The sequence below is a fragment of the Pecten maximus genome, chromosome 2 (assembly GCF_902652985.1).
Source record: "Pecten maximus chromosome 2, xPecMax1.1, whole genome shotgun sequence".
Taxonomy (NCBI): Eukaryota; Metazoa; Mollusca; class Bivalvia; order Pectinida; family Pectinidae; genus Pecten; species Pecten maximus.
The window spans coordinates 44273363-44282487 of NC_047016.1; positions in this window are offsets into that span (position 1 = coordinate 44273363).

Consider the following 9125-nt stretch of genomic DNA (forward strand, 5'->3'; position numbering starts at 1 on the left):
AAGGACTGGTTGGATATCTGTTTCCTTCTTTAACTATATCGTCTGCTTTTGGGAGTATCCCATCATGCATCACGTCAGTCTTGGTTGCGAAGGTAAACAATAACTTCAACAGACCTTTCCAAGCCTCTGATACCCAATACATCGCTAATAATGATTAGTATATCATTTTTAAATGCGTACCCATCGTTTTGGTGGTACAGAAGACATTCTGTAATGAAAGTGTACTACTGGATCTGCACGTCTGTCTGCTCGTAGCGGTCAGAGAAAGTGAGTCGGTTGCTGATGTCTCGGCCGGCTTTTATACTTTCCGCCGGGACTGCATCAGCCAATCAGCGTCGAGCAATGACGTCATCTTCTGGAGTCCGCCAAAGTGTAAACAAACGCGGAATTCACTCACAGAATTTCGCAGAATAACCATGTTTGCGGTGGGTTTACATGCATAACACAATTATAAGTAACTTAATAACATCACGAAGGATCCAGGCATGCTTCGTTTACAATATAAGGTAAGATAATTGGTCTGGAATTGTGTCTGAATCTAAGTTGACGAATCTCGCCATTTTGAACGGCATGCTCAACCGGCAAAGCGTGGTAAGGAAAGTTGTCGGAAATTTCTCTTATGAAATACGTATTTACGTCGGGCTCATTTCATGTTATGAAATATATAGATAATCTACGACTGGTAGACTGTAAATTCGTAACATATTCATGACACATTGCTTACCAGCATTGTCCAGAAACCTTGGATCGCTTTGGTCAAAGTGGCCTTGTACTGCCATTGGTACTGGCTCGGTTTGCTCTTTTTGCTGTTTTTCTTCTGTGCTTTGAACTGCAAAGTAAATATTTTGTTTGTTTCCAGCAAATGTTTCAATAGAACAATCCTTTTCCATAACATCCAAAACAACATCATAATGAGCTTGATATTTGTGAATTAAGTATATACTTTCATCATTAACATCTACAAATGGACGGACTTGTTTTGCTGAAAATTTTAGCCAAGTAGACTGTGCATCATCATAGATATATATATATCCGTTTTCAAAAAGTCTGCTGCAGCTAGTATTTCTACCTCTGTTGCCCATGTACCATATGCAGCATACGTTTCTTAGCCACATAATTACTAAGTTATCTTAAGTGACTTCTAAAAATGGAAATCATTATCAATCATATGATTCACAACTTCATTTCTAAAGAACCTGTGATTTTCTTCACTATCGCATAGAACATGAGACACAGCTCTAAAAATGCAATTTCCATCACCACATATTGTTTTTGTTTGCTTTGGTCTGGTTAGTGTGCGACTTTCTTTGGTGATCTGTGTGTTACTATCCAAAATAACATTCTTAAATCCAAACTGCTCTACAAATGTCTCCTTTGATTTCAAACACAGTGGTGTAAATGGATAAATTTCAGGCTCAGTGTGTTGTACAAATATAACATCTGTTATATTATCATCAATAGTATCAGCGTTTGCCTGATTAATATCAGAATCTATTCTGATCTTACTTTCATTTTCTATTTGAGATATTCTTTCAAAAAGTCTGTCTTTTTGTTCATTGGGTATTTGAGTCTGAGTTTTATCTTGCTCTTTATGAGTTTTCTGATCTTTTATTCTGCTCTGGGGTAAGGTTTTTGTTTCATTTTTTGAGTTGCATTTCTGTTTGTTCTTTCATTTGTTCATTAGTTCGTTTTTTGTTTCGTTCACACTTCTTGTAACTTTTGTTTCAACATCTTCAACCACTGCATCACAAGTTTGTTGTGCAATCAGTAGGTACTGACCCAATGGTGTTCGTCTGCCCTGCACCATCCCTACCATCGGTAGTTACTGGTGGTACACACGGTGGTGTACATTCGCACGGTGGCGAATCAGACCTCGGTGGGACATCCTTTTGGACGCACAGACTTCCCTGAGGAGTTACCAACCTCAGGGCATTTGGAGATTTTCCCGCAGTTGCCAACACTGGGGATGGTTCTCCCAAACCATCTGATGCCGAGGCATCGAGTGACTCTGCTCGTGCAGCTCTCCTCTCCCTCATCCTCTGCATCACAGCCGCCTGGCGGATACCAGCTGCACGTCTTCGACCCATCACCTACAAGTTAATAAATAATACATAACAAGAATTACATCTAATTATATGTATCGGCTTCCTAACTTTGTCAATTATATTTAGTCCATACAGAATTGTGAGTGAATTATAATGCAAATTCAGAAAGTCAGGTCTTCAATATAAACTATGTAATCCTGTGATGATAGTATCAGTAACCTAACAAAGTTTCAATTCAAAGGGATACAGTAACATTGTGAAAGATGGACTTTAAAGCAATCTATGAAAATTCAAACAACATTTTCATTTTACTAAACTGCAGATAAAGACTGCAAGTATCTGGATGTAAATGATAGTCTGGACAGAGGTCACAGAATGTAAGTGAAATAAGCAGGGAGTGAAGATATCGTTCGCCTACGTATTAAAGAAAAGTGAATTCCTCACCTACTTCTCGCTATGTTATCAGAGTACAGCAGGGCTAAACAATATACACCTGTCAAATAGCAAAGAAACAAAACATGAAACATGAGATTGTAATATTAGATTTGAAATTAACCCTGCCTTGTATAAATCAACAATAATTTAATACCTGATGAAACTGAAGCAATTAACACATTTCAACAGTTAGTAAAAGATAACACAAAGGAAGACCTGCACAACATAAATGCAGTAATCTCCATATGAAATTATTTTCATTAAATTTAATCAAACTTGGACATGGTTTCAACCAATCAAATCCTTTGGCTTGGCAATTGTGACTTTCCATCCTACATATCGACAATGTCTCTGTAAGGCCAAACTATGTACAGACCAAATATGTACGGTGGTTCATGATCAGCATATGCATTCTGTAATTCGAACAGTATTTTTTTTAGTTTACAACCAGTTTTGTCCATTTTTCTTCCTCCAAGTCCTCTATTAGTCCAGTGAAATTAGCCAAAAACATCCCTCACCGGGTCAAAATTGCAACAGAATTTATTATTTTGTATTTTTTTAATGTTCCGTTGTAATCTGTCCAGGCAAAATTTTTAGTACGAAAAACCTGTTTATAGTGATTGGTGACCAAAATTTTGCACATGGTCCTTTAAATTTATGTGAAGTTTAATTGAAATTGGCCCAGCAGTTTAGGAGTTGTCCGTACAAGATTATGGGATGACAGACAGGCCGATTCTAGTATACCACCCCTAACTTCGTTACGAGGGTATAATAACTTGTGTCGAAAAAGTGATTTAAAACGATCTATTCCTTGTGGGAAGGTACTCCAATAATATAATATTATCAGAGGTTTAACGCGACGAGAAACTTTTGATATGCGTCAAGTTACAACCTCAAATTGCCACTGTTCACATTCCTTGCTACTGGGACACAGCTTCAAAGTCGTTCAAAATGTATTTAAGGGGCATTCCTTCATTTGGGCATCAGAAACATGTAAATTTCTATTGTTAAAATTTATATCCTAACAAATATTAAATGGTTTGTGCCTACTAGTACTGAAAATAGCACCGTTACGTACTTTCATGCATAGCAAAATGACAACTTGTACAAAAATACTGGCTGTCTTTGCGGTAATTAGTGATAGAATTATGAATTTTAAAGACTTAATATTTGAAGAACTTTGGTTTACATTGTCAGTAAAACTGTCATATTATCGTTAAGGTTTTAACTTCTACTACCTGGCAAAAATTCATATTTTTCAGTTTTATTTCGATGGGTAACTTTATTCAACGAAGGAATGCCCTTTTATCCTCACATTTCACACAATGTGACTTACCTTGTTCTATCTAAGTATGATTAATACACATATTTTCAAAACTTGTGTCTATATTTATATCCAAGCAGCAGCAATTATTAGAATTAATATAAATCGAACCATTTCAAAATAAGTTATATTAACTTATATTAATCTATCTTGTTGGTCCGGATGGAAGGCGCGAGGGGTTTTACTGTGGGATGAAACCAGAGTAGCCAGGGAAAACCCATGTGGTTGGGAAGGTGACCCCAAACCTGACCACCCAATAACTTCACTCTCTTTCACTTGTAAATGCTGCCATACTTGTTTTCAATTGGGTTTATCAAAAAAAGAAGTGTAATTTTTATGCATGAAAACAATCAGAACAATATCAAATCATGGAAACAGACTTTCTATGATTAAATCAGTTATGTTTTGACATTTTATAACAACTTATTCAGTAACATGTTTTATATCAAACGTCACTCAACATTTTGGACATCAATGGACTAATTAATACATAATCAACAAGTAGGTCTAAATATAGTTAACATAAATTATAGTTTTAGATGGTTTTTGGCACAATTTAACCAACACTATCAGATCAGGGAACAGGGATCAGACAGTCTCTGGATGAGAGCCACGGTCAACCAATGTCCGATCATAAAAAGCCAACCAGTACTGGCTCTCATGTTATGGGAGTAATGGGAAAGGAGAATAAAGTGCAGAAAGTTTATTGTGACTTTTGCATAGGTCATTCAAAATCAATTCAGATCGAAAAAGTTTAGTAAACCCAATGGATCGCTCGGTAAATGCTAAAACATTGCTGCTGGCATCGTCTACATCCAATTTTATAAACAAAAACAATAGAACACTTTGTGCAACATGTACCAATTCCATGGTGTCGAACGAGTACACATATTAACGAGGCTATTATTACGCAGTAGAGTTTAGCCTACACGGGACCGGACAGTGTCATCACTCAACTGACAAGGCCATACTGTATCGTATTTACAATGTAAGAGGTTCATAACTACTCAAGAATGTAGACCATGTGTCATCAACGTAATAACTGGAGCAAACCCTAGAAAGAAATCATTGAGGCAGCTTAATCACGAAAACATGTGCCCGTCATTACCTCGCTGTATCCCAGATTGCACTATTGTCCAATACTTCCGGTCACGTGATTCAGTAATATAAGGGTTCGGCAAGCTGTGGAATCCAGATATTTCCTTTACAACAGATACAGACTGCTCTATCTGAGCGTGACAATACAGTGCCGCCGAAATGATCTTTTTATCATCCCCATCCTGGATTGCGGCGTTCAGCCGAACTAAAGACCGATTCAACCCATTGTTCAGGTTTTCGCATCGCTCAACCACTGAAGCCAGCATACGTTCTTCATTTTCTGAAACATCTGAAATCTGATCTTTTAAATTTCTTTCCATTATGTCTAACTGATCATTGATGTCACTCCGAAGATCACAAATATGTCTTATGCTAGAATCACGATTAGCAGATATCGAGCTTATGTGTTGTTTGAAGAGTCCAACCAAGCTGTCCATGGCTGATAAGCTATCTTTTAAAGTCGGTTTCAATTCAGATTTCCCACGCCTCAGTATCCGTGAATATTCCTTGAATGTGTGAACTCCATCACATGTGGCGTGATTTTCTTTCATGCAGTTGATACATATAGAACACTTATGCGTCATACAGAAACAGTCAAACCGTAAACCATGTCGTCTACACATCAATCGTGACTGGTCAAATTCTCTTGGGTCTGTATTTGTCAGGGGAGATAACTTGATCTGATTCTCTGAATGTCCAGCGTCGACATAAACGCGTGTGTGATCAGAAGCATGTAGATGCAGAACACTATCACAAGTTTCACATAGGTTTACTGTACACTGCTCACAACGTAAGTTTGCTTTCACGGTTTTCATATTAAATATTTGGCAGATCAACAAAACAATGCATTTAGAATGTAAGTAATTTTTTTATTTGACTGTGCATGTATTAAATGATTAAATCTGTTCACAGTTGCCGACGCATCAAAAAATTTGTTGACATAATTATATAAGATATAAACAAATAAAAGTATCTTGTAATTTGATTGTACTAGTGTGAGAAATATTCATTAAACATGATTGCGTAGGCCTAGGGATACCTGTTTAATCTTAACAAGAAACAAAAGTGACTCCAAGTCCTGATCAATTTCATGGTTTTATGTATATCATAGATGAGGGAATTACTGTACAAAGAAGAAATGCCCCACGATATTCTGACGATCGCCTTCAAATTTGCACCCATCACTAGTTCATGGTCTCGTAGGAGGAATTTCCTTCTGTAAGAAATCATCATAGTGTGCCCTTGTCGGCTCTTGAACAGGTAATAAGTCGGGCCTGAATGTAAGCACATTTTATCATGCACAGCTGCCTGGTACAGTACGTACAAGCTATAGTGTACTGCATCAAATACGTTTGTAAAAAGTTAAGTAAACCCAATGGATCGCTCGGTAAATGCTAAAACATTGCTGCTGGCATCGTCTACATCCAATTTTATAAACAAAAACAATAGAACACTTTGTGCAACATGTACCAATTCCATGGTGTCGAACGAGTACACATATTAACGAGGCTATTATTACGCAGTAGAGTTAAGCCTACACGGGACCGGACAGTGTCATCACTCAACTGACAAGGCCATACTGTATCGTATTTACAATGTAAGAGGTTCATAACTACTCAAGAATGTAGACCATGTGTCATCAACGTAATAACTGGAGCAAACCCTAGAAAGAAATCATTGAGGCAGCTTAATCACGAAAACATGTGCCCGTCATTACCTCGCTGTATCCCAGATTGCACTATTGTCCAATACTTCCGGTCACGTGATTCAGCAATATAAGGGTTCGAATACTGCTGCCACCGATTTTTAAAAATATAATTTTAATTGTAATTAGTGTTCTAAGAAGGATATTGTAGCTTTTAAATAAATATTCTTTGATAAATGATTTGCTAAACAAGAGATCCCAGAGGGATCTTGGCGCCCACCATTGAATGATCTTCAAAGGTTCCATGTCAGATTGATCTTTTCTCTACTTTTCCCTTCATTTTACTAATCTATGCAAATTGAGACATCCCTCCAGTACTTTTCAAACAAGGGAATCCTAGCTATATAAGAAATTCGAGATTTAACGATAATGGCTGTTTGTTTGCCAGGTTGTTTTCAGGACAGACTGGTCCAAAAATGCAATACAAGGGTCCAAGGGGAACCTACTTATGAAATTTGAGAAAGATCCATTCAGTACTTTGAGAAATAGAGATAACACACTTCAATTGTCAAAATCCAAGATGGCTGCCTGTCGGCCATATTGTTTTCCAATAGATCTCAAAATGCAATATGCATAAAGAGGCACCAAGGGAAACTTACATATGAAATTTCAGAAAGATCCATTCAGTACTTTCTCAGAAATAGTGATAACAAACTTCAATTGTCAAAATACAAGATGGCTGCCTGTCAGACATGTTATTTCCAGATTGGTCTCAAAATGCAATATGCATGACTAGGCACCAAGGGAGACTTACATATGAAATTTGAGAAAGATCCCTTCAGTACTTTCTCAGAAATAGTGATAACAAACTTCAATTGTCAAAATCCAAGATGGCTGCTTGTCGGCCATGTTGTTTTCAGATTGGTCTCAAAATGCAATATGCATAACTAGGCACCAAGGGAGACTTACATATGAAATTTGAGAAAGATCCCTTCAGTACTTTCTCAGAAATAGTGATGACAAACTTCAATTGTCAAAATCCAAGATGGCTGCCTGTCGGCCATGTTGCTTTCCGATTGGTCTCAAAACGCAATATGCATAACTAGGCACCAAGGGAAACTTACATATGAAATTTCAGAAAGATCCATTCAGTACATTCTTAGAAATAGCGATAACAAACTTCAATTGTCAAAATCCAAGATGGCCGCCTGTCGGCCATTTTCTTTTCTGATCGCTATCAAAACGCAATATGCATAACTAGGCACCAAGGGGAACCTTCATATGAAATTTGAGAAAGATCCCTTCAGCACTTTCTCAGAAATAGCGATAACAAACTTCAATTGTCAAAATCCAAGATGGCTGCCTGTCGGCCATGTTGTTTTCCGATTGGTCTCAAAACGCAATATGCATAACTAGGCACCAAGGGGAACCTACATATGAAATTTGAGAAAGATCCCTTCAGTACTTTCTGAGAAATAGCGATAACAAGAATTGTTTACGGACGGAGGGACGGACGGACGGACGGAGGGACGGAGGGACGGACCACGGACCACGGACGCAGGGCGATTTGAATAGCCCACCGTCTGATGATGGTGGTCTAAAAACATTAATCATGCAATGAAACAGTACCATTTTGATAACATGTGCTGTAGTCAATGCATAGATCCAAGCTGTGCTACAGGATTTATAACTCTACTTCATTAGAGTCTAATATAATTTACAATAAAAAACCCATTTCAATCAATGTTTAAAACATTATTTATGAAATGAAACAGTATCATTACTAGCATCTTTGATTTATAACAATACTTCAATAATAATTTGTAAAAATTATTTCAATGTTGATAAATTTGAAAATATATGCTGTAAAGAGAAATGACTACACAATTACATATACTATAGTGGACAAATGGTAGTAATCCTTCAATCTTGTCTGAACTAAGGTGTTTCTAAGACTGAAAGATAACATTTTATGTCTATAGGGATCAAGGGGAACCTGCATGTGCAATTTGAGCAAGATCCCTTTCAGTACTTGATGAGATCTAGCGATAACAAACTTCAAATGTCAAAATCCAAGATTGCCACCTGTCAGCCATGTTGTTTTCCAATCAGTCCCAAAATGGGTTATGCACATCTAGGCATCAAGGGGAACCTGCATGTCAAATGTGAGAAAGATCCCTTCAGTACTTTCTGAGATTTAGCGATAACAAACTTCAAATGTCAAAATCCAAGATGGCCGTCTATCGGCCATATTCTTTTCTGATCGCTACCAAAATGGAATATGCACAACTAAGGACCAAGGGAAACCTTCATGTGAAATTTGAGCAAGATCCCTTCAGTACTTTCTGAGAATTAGTGATAACAAACTTCAAATGTCAAAATCCAAAATGGCCGCCTGTCGGCCATATTCTTTTTTGATCGCTACCAAAATGGAATATGCACAAATAAGGACCAATGGGAACCTTCATGTGAAATTTGAGAAAGATCCCTTCAGTACTTTCTGAGATTTAGCGATAACAAATTTCAAATGTCAAAATCCAAGATGGCCGCCTGTCGGCCATTTTCTTTTCTGATCGCT